General features: G+C 61.9%; 1 protein-coding gene across 7 annotated transcripts in view; it reads left to right on the top strand.

Moving 5' to 3' along the window:
- Positions 1 to 14,251, top strand: part of RIPOR2 (RHO family interacting cell polarization regulator 2) — a 95,878-nt gene that overhangs the window by 36,416 nt on the left and 45,211 nt on the right. Inside the window, exon 1 of one of the 7 annotated variants that reach the window (XM_080649404.1) lies at positions 2,513 to 2,719. The exons of the other annotated variants lie outside the window; for them this stretch is intronic. The gene's annotated coding sequence lies outside the window, so the exon portion shown is untranslated. Of the gene's footprint in view, positions 1 to 2,512; positions 2,720 to 14,251 lie in introns of those variants that run through there. 7 annotated transcript variants of the gene reach the window in all.

Here is a 14,251-nt window from a genome sequence, read left to right as displayed (position 1 = left end):
CACCCACCCCTTGTCCAGAGCCGTCCTCGCCTCCGCGCTTCCGGTGTGCCGCTGGGTCTCTGCCACCCGAGTGGAAAGAATAGCGTGTTGCATTAATAGCTCTCACGTGCTTTCAATTCCCACTGACACGCGGGCCGTGGGGGAGGGACCCCGTGTGAACTGTCCCTTCCGAAGGCCCGTCCCTTTCCTGCACCAGAGCCCCGTAGTCTCTCCCAGCGGCGTCTCTGTGCGGCCTACACCCCGGCGCCCGGCAAGCTTCAGGTGCCATTTCCTGACCAAGCTTCAGGTCCGTCGGACGAGGGTCCAAGGCAGGGGTGGGCAAACTTTTTGACTCGAGGGCCACAATGGGTTCTTAAACTGGACCGGAGGGCCGGAACAAAAGCATGGATGGAGTGTTTGTGTGAACTAATATAAATTCAAAGTAAAGGAGCGGAGGGGAGAGCAAGAGAACCCTCCGCTCTTTCGGCTCCGCGGGCCGGATAGAACAGCCGAACGGGCCGGATCCGGCCCGCGGGCCGTAGTTTGCCCACGGCTGGTCCGAGGCTCTGATCAGTGGGGCTCGGGAAGAGCGGGCGCCTGTTTCGGCCTCAGGAGGGACGTGGAGGGAAGGGCAGGGCATCTAACGGAGAGAGGAGACGGGGGTGCGGGGGGAGGTAGCCCCCTGGGAGCCGGGAGCCGGGGCTGCCGTGGACACACAGGGCCGCCACTTCGGAGGAGGCATGTGAGCGAAGAGCCATGTGGTTCGTGACCTCGGGTTTGCCGCTTCACTTCTCTGGGACTCGGATCAGGCGACCCGGGAAAGGCTGTGTCGTGTGGAGCTGTGCTGCCTGGCCTCCCGCAGGCGGGCCCCTGACCGCCGGGGAGGGTCAGTGCTGGAACTAGGGGGTCCCGGTCACCAGCAGACCCCACAGCCAGGAGCCTCCCGTCCAACGAGGGCAGCGGCCCTGTGCTGGGCCTTCACCGCCCGTATTCCACCTGCTCCGCTCCCTTCCTGCAGAGGCAGTCGAGGGGTGTCGCGGTGACTGTACCCCCTCCTTCCCTCTGAGCTTCCGTCCCAAATCCAGGATGCGAGAGGACCTGAAGGCAGGAGCCACACGCCTCCCCGGGTCCCCGGGACCCCTGGCCTCTGGCCCATTCTGTACCACCCTGCCCCCCACATTCACTCCCAAGCTTCAGCGAGCCACCAGCAGGGGAGAGGGGGGAGGGGTGGGACACACTGTGGTAAAAAGAGCACTGAGCCCTCGCTGGTTTGGCTCCGTGGATAGAGCGACGGCCTGTGGACCGAAGGGTCCCGGGTTCGATTCCGGGCATCGGCAGGTACCTCGGTTGCAGGCTCCTCCCTGCCCCCGGTCCTGGCCCGTGCAGGAGGCTACCAAACACATCGACGTTTCCCTCTCTCTTCCACTCTCTCTAAAATCAATGGGAACACATCCTCAGGGAGGATTAGCAACAACGAAAGAGCCTTGCATTTTTTTAAAAAATATATTTTATTGATTTTTTTTTTACAGAGAGGAAGGGAGAGGGATAGAGAGTTAGAAACATCGATGAGAGAAACATCGATCAGCTGCCTCCTGCACACCTCCCACTGGGGATGTGCCCGCAACCAAGGTCCATGCCCTTGGCCGGAATCGAACCTGGGACCCTTCAGTCCGAAGGCTGACGCTCTATCCACTGAGCCAAACCAGCTAGGGCGAGCCTTGCATTTTTAATCGCCCCTGACTTTGGGTAACAGCTTCACCTTGGCGATCAGGGGCGAGTTACCTGGCCTCTCAGGGCATCAGTTTTCCTACCTGTGAAATGGGCACAGGAATGCGAAAGGAGGGTGTTGTCCGTAAAGCATCATCTCCACGGCCTCCTGCCCTCCCTGCCCCTTCCTTCCCGGTCCTCCCCGGGAAGGTGTTGGCCTTGGCAAGGTGGGTGTTAAGGGCTGTCCCCCCACACGCACCACACACACATTTACACACACTCACACACATTCACACTCACACCTCACAGTTACACACGCCCCGCCCCGCCGCCTGCACAGCCCCGCACTGCGCCCACAGCCTCTTGTCCGGACCCCAGCCGCCGGGGGCCTGTCCTGGGGCGGGTCTGCGTCCTCCCACTCAGGTCCTCGCCGCCACTCACCGGGCGCGCCCGAGCAGCCTCAGCCTCGGAGCGGGGCGCAGGGAGCGGGGCCCATGGAGCCGCAGGCAGCGCTCTCCTCCCCAGGCCTTGCCCGCGCGGTGGCGCCGCACGCTCCGCGCTGCCCACGCTCCGCCCCCGCGCGCCCCAGCTCCCGCCCCCCTGCGCTCCCCACGCTCCGCCCCCGCGCGCCCCCAGCTCCCGCCCCCCGCGCTGCCCGTGCTCTTGCTCCTTGAGCGTCCCCGCCCCCGCGCGCCCTGCGCTCCGCCTCCGCGCGCCCGCCCCCTTCCGCGCACCCCCTGCGCGCTCCCGCCTGGCGCGCGCGCTCCCGCCTCCCCACTGCGCGCGCTCCCGCCTCCCCACTGCCCGCGCTCCCGCCCGGCGCGCTGGCAGCTCCGCGCTCTGCCGGCCGCTCACCTTCACCCGCGCCGCTGCACCGCGCGGCCCGCGCTGGGCACCCTTGAGGGGACCGCTGTCCCTGCGCCCCGGGACGAGCGCCGTGTCTGCGAGCCGGGCGGGCTCTGCGCGGGGACCGAGCCGCCTGCCCGCCGCCGGAGCCCGGGTCCCTGTCATGCGGAGGGGTCGCCCGCTCTAGGTACGTGCACCTTCCGCCGCGGTCCTCTCGGCTCCCAGACTGGCTCACACCCGCGGAGGTCTGCGAGGCTGGCGCCCCTGGGCAGCCGTGGGGACCTGGGCGTCCTGGGCTCCCGCACCCGCCGCGGGGCTCGGGGTCCGACCCTTCTCAGGGACACGACGTTGCTGCCAAGAAAGGGTGCGCTGACCGTATTGAGGTGCCTGGGGAATGAGGGGAATGGGGAAACCTGAGGTGCCCCAGAAAGTGGGGAGACCGGCGAGACGGTGGTGAGGAGCCTGAGGCAGTGCCGGGTGGAAGACGCCCAGGACCCCAGCTCTGCGCCCTGGGCATGGGGTGCAGGCGCCCTGGCGCCCGGCTCAGGGTGGAGGTCGGGGATGGAGCGCTCCCGCTCGGAGCCTGCCCCTGGCGCCAGCACAGAGCTCGGCCACGGACCCGACAGAGCTCTCCCCCGCGTGTCTGGACCCCGGAGTGGCGGTGGGGGTGGGGGTGGGGGCCGAGAATTGGGAGGAGGGCGAGGAGAATGCGTCGCTCTGATGCCCACCAGGGTCTGGAAAGGTGGGGGAGGGGTGATGCACCTGAGTTTCCAGGGCTGGGAGGGGTGGGGACTGTCACTGCGAGACCACACCTCCTCTCTGTCCCTGGGGTGAGGGGGGCAGGAAGCAGGGAGCATGCCTCATTTTATTATTATTATATATTTGTGTTGATTTCAGAGAGGCAGGGAGAGGGAGAGACAGAAACACCAATGGTGAGAGAGAATCACGGATCGGCTGCCTCCTGCACGCCGCCTACTGGGGAGCGAGCCCGCAACCGGGCCTGTGCCCTGACCGGGGATCCAACCGGGACCTCCTGCTCCGGGGTCACCGCTCAACCACTGAGCCGCGGGCGGGCGGGCGGGCGGGCGCCTCATTTTAAAAGGGAGAGGGCGCTGTCTGATGTTAGACCAGCGGGAGCCATGGGTTGCGGAGGGGGCAGCAGCCTTGCAGGTCCGCATGGATGGAAAGGAGGGCTCCCTGGGGAGCAGGAGGGCGGCGGGAAAACCGAGAGAACCAGCAGATTAGAGGCGATGGGGGTGGGGGTGGGGGGGGCGGGGGGAGATTGGCAGCTGCGGCTCTCTCCCTGGAGATCCCTGTGCGCCTGGGAGACTGAGTGAGAATGATTGTCTTAGAAAACGGGGGGGGGGGGGGGGGGGGGGAGGGCTTTGCTCCCTGCTCCACGCTCCCAGCCATGCAGATTTAGGGGAGGCCACCTGGCCGTCATGGGGGTGGCGGGGGGGGGGGGGGGGGGGGCAGGCTGAAGTTTAGGACCAACCCATCGTCACCTCCATTCCTAGAGAAATTGTACTCGGCCCTGTCTGTGGGGCTGGGCATCTGGTGTGGGCATTCACCCCTGTGGTACCTGACACCCCATCATTTCTCTCTCTCTCTCTCTCTCTCTCTCTCTCCCTCTCCCCCCCTCCTGCCTCACCCCAGTATTCCTGCTCACTGAGCTCCCCTCCAGCCTTTTGGACCAGCCTCTGAGTTCGCCCCGGAACACCCACCCCCACCCCATTGCGTCTCCATCCCACTGGGTCTGGCCGCTGTCACAGGCAGGGCATGTCGGCCGGGACCCTGATGGACTGGCAGCATGAGGCTGCTCTGGGGTTAGCTGGTCAGCAGCCAGGAGCTGGGGGCGGGGGGTGGGGGCGACTTCTGCAGGAATAAGTTGCAGGGGTGTGTCCCCCGGAGTAACAGCTGCCAGAGGAAACGCCTCCCCCTCCCCCACTTCCTCCCACCCAGCCCTGCGGTCAGCCTCCCCAGGCAGCCCCCTTCCCTTCAGATCCTGCCAAGTCACGGCTGTCCCCCAGGAAGGCCGTGTGTCCGTCTGTCCGGAAGTCTGCTGCTCCCCATAAACACCCGAGGCTGTTCAGGGAAAACATGCTGTATTTGTCGTTTTCAGAAAGCCCCCGATTGCTGGGGCTTCTCCCGTCCTCTGACAATCCAGCGTGAGACTTTGCATATTTTATCTTCAGCATAAATACAAAGAAACAGCACGCTGGGGCGGGGGCGGGGGCTGAGGGCACACACAGGGTCTGGCACAGACTTCTGAGTCCTTGGACACAAACTGCAGAAATGCTCTCCTTCCTCCCGTCCGATGCAAAGTACAGTGATGTCCAGCCGAAAAGACCCGCCCCTTTCCAGGGTGCCTGGAGAGCCAAGGAGTCTGGGAAGAGGACAGCCTTTTTTAAAATTCATTTCAGAGAGGAAGGGAGAGAGAGAGAAACATCCATGAGGAGAGAGAATCATGGATCGGCTGCCTCCTGCACACCCCATGCCAGGGATGGAGCCCACCACCCGGGCATGTGCCCTGACTGGGAATGAACCGAGACCTCCTGGTTCGTAGGTCGATGCTCAACCCCTGAGTCACACCAGCCGGGCAAGGAGGCAGCCTTTATGTTCGGAGATGTCGGTACCTAAACTCACATCAGAATTCCTCTTTGGAGCCGTGAAGTCCATCAACCTTCCCTCCCGCCCCCCGCCGCCGCCCCCCATGACAGCCAGGAGGCCTTTCCTAAATCTGAGGTCACTCAATGGAAACATGTGCCCCCCGCCCCCCCGAGATGCTAGCCAAGGCCCACTTCTCCATGTAACCAGCCGCTTGTCTTGTGCTTTGGTTTAATTCTCGGATTCTTGGCTCCCCCGTTGGTGTCAAGAGACAAAGGTAGCTGCGGAGGGTGACGCATACGCTGAACACGTGTTAAATGCTCGGATCTGGCAGCTAACAGCCCCCTGGGTTGAAGAGTTTATAAGCCAGTGTTTCATTGTGCTGTCACTGCATTCACTGGGTGTGTGTGGGCATTTGTTGGGGGGGTGCAGCGTGGGGTAAAAGCTGTCTTGTTTTCATTCTGAAAAGCAGCAAGACGTCTAAAAGCATTTTCCTGCTCTTCTCGCAGGAAGTGGTGGTGGAAGGGAGCTGTGGTATTCACCATGGGTGCCCGGGGCAATGGCAGGCCTGCCTTTCTTTTTTAAAAAAGTACCTTTTATTGATGTCAGAGAGGAAGGGAGAGGGGGAGAGAGAGAGAAACATCCATGATGGGAGAGGATCATGGATCGGCTGCCTCCTGCACGCCCCACACCAGGGATCAAGCCCACCACCCGGGCATGTGCCCTGACCGGGAATCGAACCCCGACCTGCTGGTTCATAGGTCAACGCTCAACCGCCGGGGGCCCTGCCCCGGACAGATCCCTCCCCAAGGTTATGTTCATCTGACCAACAGAACGCCTCGGGCGGGAGGATAGACAGCTTGTGTTTGTGGCCAGTCAACCGGAAAAGAATACAGCTGAATGCAGACAAGGAGGCAAGGGAATTGGGGGGCTGGGGCTGGGGCTGGGGCTGGGGAGGAGGGACAGACAGGCCGGCAGCTCGGCACGTCACCGGTTCCCCAAAGGCGAGCCGAGAGGAGGGTGGGGCCCACACAGCTGTCAGGTGAGCGAGCACCTCGCCGTGCTCGGGAGGAAGTCTGTGCCCAAGGGAGCCGGTGACGCGGCTGTTCCTTTTCATTTCTCTCCACCTTCCAACTCGCATGCTCACTCACAGCAGCTTCTCACGCATTTCCCCGAACGTGACGGCCTCTCCACGGTCCCCCGGGGCCTGTGAGCCGCGCCCTGGACACGGGTGTCTTGAGTGAATTCACGTCCAAACAGCTGCGTGTCCTTCCGCTCTGGGGTAGTGGCCACGGTTTCTGGGTCATAGTACACTCAGCCCACGTTGTTGGAAACCTGCCCTAAAAATAGTAGATGTTTTTATCTCCGTTTCCTCGGGCTCTCCGGACGGACCACGCGCCACGGGCCCGTGGGGACACCATTGGTCTTTATCTGTGCAGTACTTTTTAATACGTTTTTATTGATTCCAGAGAGAAAGGGAGAGGGAGGGAGAGAGAGAGAGAGAGAGAGAATCAATGAGGAGAGAGAATCATGGATCGGCTGCCTCCTGCACGCCCCGTACTGGGGATGGAGCCCACAGCCCAGGCATGTGCCCTGCCTGGGAATTGAACCCTGACCTCCTGGTTCATAGGTCGATGCTCAACCGCTGAGCCGCGCCAGCCGGGCTGCAGCGTAATTGTTAATGGCACCCATTTCACGCAGAAGTGTTCCTGTTTCGGCTGATGCACCGGACGACCGTCACCCTGGCCATGAGGGCTCGAGGAGGTCGGAGGCAGGGAGGAGGCTGAGTGGGGTGGTCGACGATTTCATTTCGCCCGTGGGCCTGTGTGAGCTGCCAGTAGACGGAAGGAGAGGGAGGCTCTCCTCACCGGAGACCGGGAGGATCGTGCGCCCCCTGTGGGCACAGGGGGTCCTGTGCTGTCCTTCACTGTGTCCGCGGGGCTGGGCATGGACTGGGCACAGCCTGTGGCCTAGCTTCCGGTTCGACGCTGAAGGAGGGCGAGTTGGGGACAGTGAGGAAGGTCTGCAGGGACCCGTGGTGACATCGGGCTGTTAGTAACGGCGACGGTGGCGCGACAGGCCTGGTGAGGGCCGGCCACACACGGCTGCGCACGGAGAAGCCCGTCCCCCAGCGCCGGCCGGTCTGTGCCGCTGTCTCTGGGGTTTGATGCCACGGCCTCCCCTCTGGGCCTGAAGGTGACCTCTTCCTCCTCCGGCACCTGTCGGGAAGCCGCTGAGGAACAATGGCGCCCTTCTCCCGCGTCTCCTCTGTCCTTGTCCCCGAGGAGGACGTGGGGGAGGGGGCTGGGTCGGGAGGGGGAGGGCCCTTCGCAAACACAAAAGCAACACAGATGGATGCAAAGGGCACGGCGTGCCTCCCGCGAGAAGGAGCCAGCTCTCAGGGACAGTTTCCTGGAACCTGTGCTTCTGTAACCGTCAATCAGTGGGTCACCCACAGAAATCTCTCCCCCCCATAAGTCAGCTGCTTATTCTGGGTGAAAGGACAGAGATTACATGGGGAAGGAAGCAAAAGGGTGTGCCAAATGGGCACTTCACAGGCAACACGGGCTGGAGATTTGCAAAGGGCTGCGGGCGTGCAAGGGCCGGGGGTCTTCAAAGGCCTGCGGGCGTGCAAGGGCGGGGGGGGGGGTCTTCAAAAGCCTGTGGGCGTGCAAGGGCGGGGGGTCTTCAAAGGGCTGTGGGCGTGCAAGGGCGGGGGGGTCTTCAAAGGCCTGTGGGCGTGCAAGGGCGGGGGGGTCTTCAAAGGCCTGTGGGCGTGCAAGGGCGGGGGGTCTTCAAAGGCCTGTGGGCGTGCAAGGGTGGGGGGGGGTCTTCAAAAGCCTGTGGGCGTGCAAGGGCGGGGGGGGTCTTCAAAGGCCTGTGGGCGTGCAAGGGCGGGGGGGTCTTCAAAGGCCTGTGGGCGTGCAAGGGTGGGGGGGGTCTTCAAAAGCCTGTGGGCGTGCAAGGGCGGGGGGTCTTCAAAGGCCTGTGGGCGTGCAAGGGCGGGGGGGGTCTTCAAAGGCCTGTGGGCGTGCAAGGGCCAGGGGTCTTCAAAGGCCTGTGGGCGTGCAAGGGCCGGGGGTCTTCAAAGGCCTGTGGGTGTGCAAGGGCCAGGGGTCTTCAAAGGCCTGTGGGCGTGCAAGGGCCGGGGGTCTTCAAAGGGCTGCGGGCGTGCAAGGGCCGGGGGTCTTCAAAGGGCTGGCGACTGGTTTGCACAACAGGTTGTTCATCTTCCCGTGATAACAGGCAGCTCCGGGGTGGGGAGGAGGGGCCGCATTCCCAGGTGAGCTCCCCGCCAGGTTAGAAAGCGCCTTCTTTATTCAGAAGAAGAGCTTCAGAGCTTGATGGATATTTCTTACAACTATAGCTGGTCCCCAACATTCCGTTTCTGCCACTGACACCCCCAGGAGGTCGCTCCCGGGTAGCCTCCAGGTCCCCACTTTGTGCCGCAGGGGACGCCTGGAGTGGCCTCGGCCTCCGCTGCCCCCGCCCACCTCCTCGGGGGGTGACTCACACCAGGCACCCTGCTGCTCCCCGAGGTTCCGGGTCAACTACCCTGAGCAAGGACTTCAGGACACGGCCCCCCACCCGGGACCCCCGCATGGCAAGGCCCTACTTCTACGCCGTACGGTTATCGGCCGCATGTCCGCCACCTTGAAGCAGTCTGCGCCTAACCGGGTTCTCACCCGGTTTCATGCTGTGTGGGCGAAGAAGTGGAAGGAGCGGGGGGGGGGGGGATACCTGGGGATGCAGCTCTGAGAACACCATCAGGCCCCACCACAGACAACACGGGAATATCATGCATGGCTCACGGAAGGGCCGAGAAAACACACAACGGCTCCAATTTTCCAGAACAACTTGGAAAGTCACGTGTGAAACTGGGCGGCCGATGGAGCCGCCGCCCGATCCGGTCAACGAGCAAGAAGCTGCCTGCTGGCGGGACAAGCGACCGCCCCGGGTGAGGCCGCCCCTGGCCGGAGCCGCCGCAGAAACCAGGTGGTCCGAGGAGACACGGCATCGGGAGAAACGGCAGCGCACACAGCAGGGCTAGCGACGGGGCCACCCGACCCACCAACGCCCTCGTCCCGATCCCGGGACCTGGGAGCACGTGCCCCACCTTGAGAGGCCCGGGCGTCCCCAGGGGGCTCAGCCTGGTTACATGCGTCCTTGAAATTGGAGAACCGCCAGCCGGCCCGGCTCCGTGGGTGAGCTTCCATCTAGGAACCAGGAGGTCACAGTTGGATTCAGGGTCAGGGCACCTGCCCGGGTTGTGGGCTCCATCCCCAGTGCGGGGGGTGCAGGAGGCAGCCGATCAGTGATTCTCTCTCATCATGGATGTTGCTCGCTCTCCCTCTCCCTTTCTGAAATCAATACACATACATATTTTTTCAAAAGTCATCAGTCAGGAGTGGGGAACTTGGCCGAGGGCCATCTGGATGTTTAGAACATCATTCTCAGGCCAAACAAAACGACCCCCTTACAGATTAGCCCGTCCGTTGGGCAAACACTTGATGAACTCACCCTCCTGCCTCAGGGCTGGACCAAATGATTCGTGGGCAGATGTTCCCCAGCCCTGGTCTGCGTGATAGTACCTGCGTTTCCGTGGGTTTGTGCCGTTTTCAACCGCGTGCACGCCCATCGTCCCCGTAAGCCGCAGAGCAACCCGTGGTGGCGGCGGGCCTGACACGGGCGTCCCGGTTTCACAAGTTAGGGCACACGCGAAAAGGTCAGCTGTCTTATCCAAGGTCACGGCGTGAGGCTTGTCCAAGGTCACATGTGAGCCTTGTCCAAGGTCATGGCGTGAGGCTTACCTAAGGTCACGTGAGGCTTGTCCAAGGTCACGGCGTGAGGCTTATCCAAGGTCACGGCGTGAGGCTTGTCCAAGGTCCCGGCGTGAGGCTTGTCCAAGGTCACGTGTGCGGCTTGTCCAAGGTCACGGCGTGAGGCTTATCCAAGGTCACGTGTGCGGCTTGTCCAAGGTCACGTGTGAGGCTTATCTAAGGTCACGGCGTGAGGCTTGTCCAAGGTCCCGGCGTGAGGCTTGTCCAAGGTCACGTGTGAGCCTTGTCCAAGGTCACGGCGTGAGGTTGTCCAAGGTCCCGGCGTGAGGCTTGTCCAAGGTCCCGGCGTGAGGCTTGTCCAAGGTCCCGGCGTGAGGCTTGTCCAAGGTCACGTGTGAGCCTTGTCCAAGGTCACGGCGTGAGGTTGTCCAAGGTCCCGGCGTGAGGCTTGTCCAAGGTCCCGGCGTGAGGCTTATCTAAGGTCACGGTGTGAGGCTGCGAGAGGCTGGCACGGAGGTGTCCTCACCCCACCTGCCCTCCGCCCAGGGTGTCCCTCGAGTGGCCTCTGCAGCAAAATCCATGCCACCCTGGGGAGCAGGCGGGGTGAGGTCTGCCCCCCACCCCGTCCCTCACCCCCTCCCACCCTGTCCGTCACCCCCTCGGGCCTGTTGGCGGCCACGGTCCCCAGAGCCTGAGTCTGGCAGTTTCCCCTCAGGCGCCTGCGCTTTGCGAGTGGAAACGGGCCCGTGATGACGTGGGAAGGTCAGGCCTGCTCCCCGGGGGCTCCCAGGACCGCCCCTCACAGCCGCCCTGGGACTGGGTCACAGTGGCCTTTGGCCCAATTAGGGTAGAAGTGACACGTGGTGGTTCTTTTTTAAGGGTTGCCTTCGGGTTTGGGTTTTTTTTTAGATCCTCCAAGTGGGTTTCTTCACATTAAGATATTTTCCAGATGTCTTTGTTTTTGGCTCTGTCCCCACTGAGGGACGAAAGCAGCCAAGGCCAGGAGAGGCCACCGGCACCCCGCTCCCCGGCTCCCCTGTCTCACCCCTGCGAGCTGACAGCCGGCGGCCGGGCGCTGGAAGGCGGGGTGCGGGCGCGTATGGTTTTCCGTGGAAGAGCTGGTCTCGCTTCCTCACGGTCGAACTGTACGGACCCACCCAGCCAGGCCTGCACGGAGGCCCTACGTGCGGTAAAGGCCCGTCCCCGCGTTGTCCCCTCTCCCTGAATCACGTGACTCCCTGGGCGGGTCCAGAGACCGGGTCTTGGGGCACGTCGGAAGCCATCGCGATGGTTAAAAAGTGTTTTTATTGATCTTGTGAGCCAGAGGCAGGGAGAGGGGTGGAGATAGAAGCATCGATGAGAGAGGAACATCCTAGACCAGCTGCCTCCCGCACGCCCCCTCCTGGGGATGGAGCTCGCAACCCGGGCACGTGCCCCGACAGGGAATCGAACTGTGACCTCCTGGTTCACGGGTCCACGCTTAACCACGGAGCCACACGGGCCGGCTGCTCCCTGCCTTGTACAAAGACACTGTGACGAGCTCTAAGACTGTGTACCTTAGGACCCCCTGTTCCTTAGAGCTGGGAGGGGGTGACATTGTCTCGGGGGATAGGTGACGTATCCAGGGGTCCCCTGAAGCGTGCTCTCGCTGACGACGGCAGATGCTCGCGCTCATACCATCGGCTTTGACTCCGGAAGCCACAGGAGCGTAACTGGGGTCCAGGCCCTTCCCTTTCTTGCTGCAAATAGTAATTGTGCACAGTGTCACCCAGGGGGCGGCCGAAGGGTGGGGGGCGCAGTGACCGGCTGCGTCCAGACACCTGTCCACGCCGCCGCCTGTCTCTCGTCGCCCGAATACCCCTGGTGGAGCAGCTGGAGAGCATCTGCCCCGGGGGTGGAGGGGGCAGGGAAATATTTTTGGTGCCGGAAAAAAATCCCCTCCATCCTCGGAACAGAACGCACGCACGCTCCTGGGAGTTCCTGTCATTCTCGAAAGACCTGGCCCAGTTCACATTCCGAATTCTGTGCGTCCCATTTGCTCGCACGCCGCACCTACGGTCAGTGTTCCGCGCATGGTCAGCCCCAGGGTCTCGCGATGGGAGGTCTGAGAAACATGACGTGTGAGTGACAGCCCCCCTCCCCCCCAACAATCGGGCGTTCGAGCCGCTGAAGGTCGGCAGGGTGCTCACCCAATAGCTAACAGGTCCTGCCCGAGAAAACCAGCTCTTAAAAATGCCTGCTCAGCCCTGGCCGGTGTGGCTCCGTGGACAGAGCGTCGGCCTGCGGACTGAAGGGTCCCGGGTTCGATTCCGGTCAAGGGCATGTACCTTGGTTGCAGGCACATCCCCAGTGGGGGGTGTGCAGGAGGCAGCTGATGGATGTTTCTCTCTCATCGATGTTTCTAGCTCTCTACACCTCTCCCTTCCTCTCTGTAAAATATCAATAAAAAATATATTTAAAAAAAAGAAAAGAAAACCAGCTCTTAAAAATGCCTGCTCAGCCCTGGCCGATGTGGCTCAGTGGACAGAGCGTCGGCCTGCGGACTGAAGGGTCCCGGGTTCGATTCCGGTCCAGGGCACAGGCCTGGGTTGCAGGCTCCGTCCCCAGTAGGGGGCGTGCAGGAGGCAGCCAGTCCATGCTTCTCTCTTGTCATTGATGTTTCTCTCTCTCTCTCTCTCTCCTTCTCCCTTCCTTTCTGACATCAACAAAAATATATTTAAAAAGAAAAGAAAAAGCAAGTCTGGGGCCAGGGCCGAGGCGTGCGGGTCTCTCCCCGAGCGCGGCCCGAGCCCTGCGCCTCACACCCTCTCGTGTTGCGTGCTGGTCTATAATAAGATGCCGGAATGCCTAGCGCTTCAAGTGCTGCCTTTTAAAGTGTTGTCATAACAACGGGAATGAAATGACGAGTGCAGCTCGAGTTGGAAGGACAGCCTGCCTGTTCCCTCCCCGGTGCCAGGGCTCCCGGCACCTCCCAGCCGAGCGAGGGCCGGGCTCCGACGCACGCCACCGGGTCCATGTGCCAGCTGTGTTTTCTTTTCATTTCATTTCGTTTTTTTTATATTTTATTGATTTTTTACAGAGAGGAAGGGAGAGGGATAGAGAGTCAGAAACATCGATCAGCTGCCTCCTCCTGCACACTCCTTACTGGGGATGTGCCCGCAACCCAGGTACATGCCCTTGACGGGAATCGAACCTGGGACCCTTCAGTCCGCAGGCCGACACTATCCACTGAGCCAAACCGGCCAGGGATGTATTTTCTTTTTCTTTTTTTTTTTAAAATATATTTTATTGCTTTTTTACAGAGAGGAAGGGAGAGGGATAGAGAGTTAGAAACATCGATCAGCTGCCTCCTGCACACTCCCCACTGGGGATGTGCCCGCAACCAAGGTACATGCCCTTGACGGGAATCGAACCTGGGACCCTTCAGTCTGCAGGCCGACGCTCTGTCCACTGAGCCAAACCGGTCAGGGCTGTATTTTCTTTTTTAAAATATTTTTTTATTGATTTCAGAGAGAGAAACCTCAATGATGAGAATCATTCATCAGCTGCCTCCTGCACGCCCCCTACTGGGGATCGAGCCCGCCACCCCGGCATGTGCCCTGACCGGGAATCGAACCCTGACCTCCTGGGTCATATAGGTCGATGCTCAACCACTGAGCCAGGCGGCCGGGCTGAGCTGTATTTTCCTGCTGGTTCGGAGGGCCAGGAATCGATTAACCGACGGTAGGAAATAGGTACTCGTTCGATTCCGGAGGCTGTGTCGGAAAAGCTGTCAGATAATGTCCTAGCCTTCCTCTGCGGTGAACTGCACCACAGGGCTTTATTTATACGTCCCAACCCCATGTTCTGCCTGCCTCCCGGGCCGTTGGCGAACACCGTGCCGGGCAAGGGAACAAGTACGTCACATCCTCCCAGACGGAGCTCAATTCCAATGGCGACGATGAAAACGTCTGAGCTCGTCAGCCCGGTGGCTCCCATCGAAGACGTCAGTGCAGAGCTGATGCCGTTCGTTAGCAAAGAGGCAGCCATCACCGTTAGCCAGGCGTGGTCACCGTTAGCCAGGCGTGGTCACCGTTAGCCAGGCGTGGTCACCGTTAGCCAGGCGTGATCGCCACGCACGGGAGGAACAGGCTGCCGGCGGGCACGCCTGGGGATCCGGAGCGCCGGGCGGGGCCGTTCCCTCCACACCGAGCCTTGGGTTTGAATCTGGCGATCAGACAGGGGGGGTTGGTGGTGGGCGTACGTTGCTCTCAGCAGCGTCCGCCAAGCTGTCTGTGAGGCCCACGCTCCCAAGAAATGCTTCCCTTTGGATACTCGTGGGCTTGGCGGGG

Source organism: Plecotus auritus (assembly GCF_963455305.1).
Source record: "Plecotus auritus genome assembly, chromosome: 12".
Classification (NCBI taxonomy): domain Eukaryota; kingdom Metazoa; phylum Chordata; class Mammalia; order Chiroptera; family Vespertilionidae; genus Plecotus; species Plecotus auritus.
This window is presented reverse-complemented; position numbering and strand designations above follow the sequence as displayed.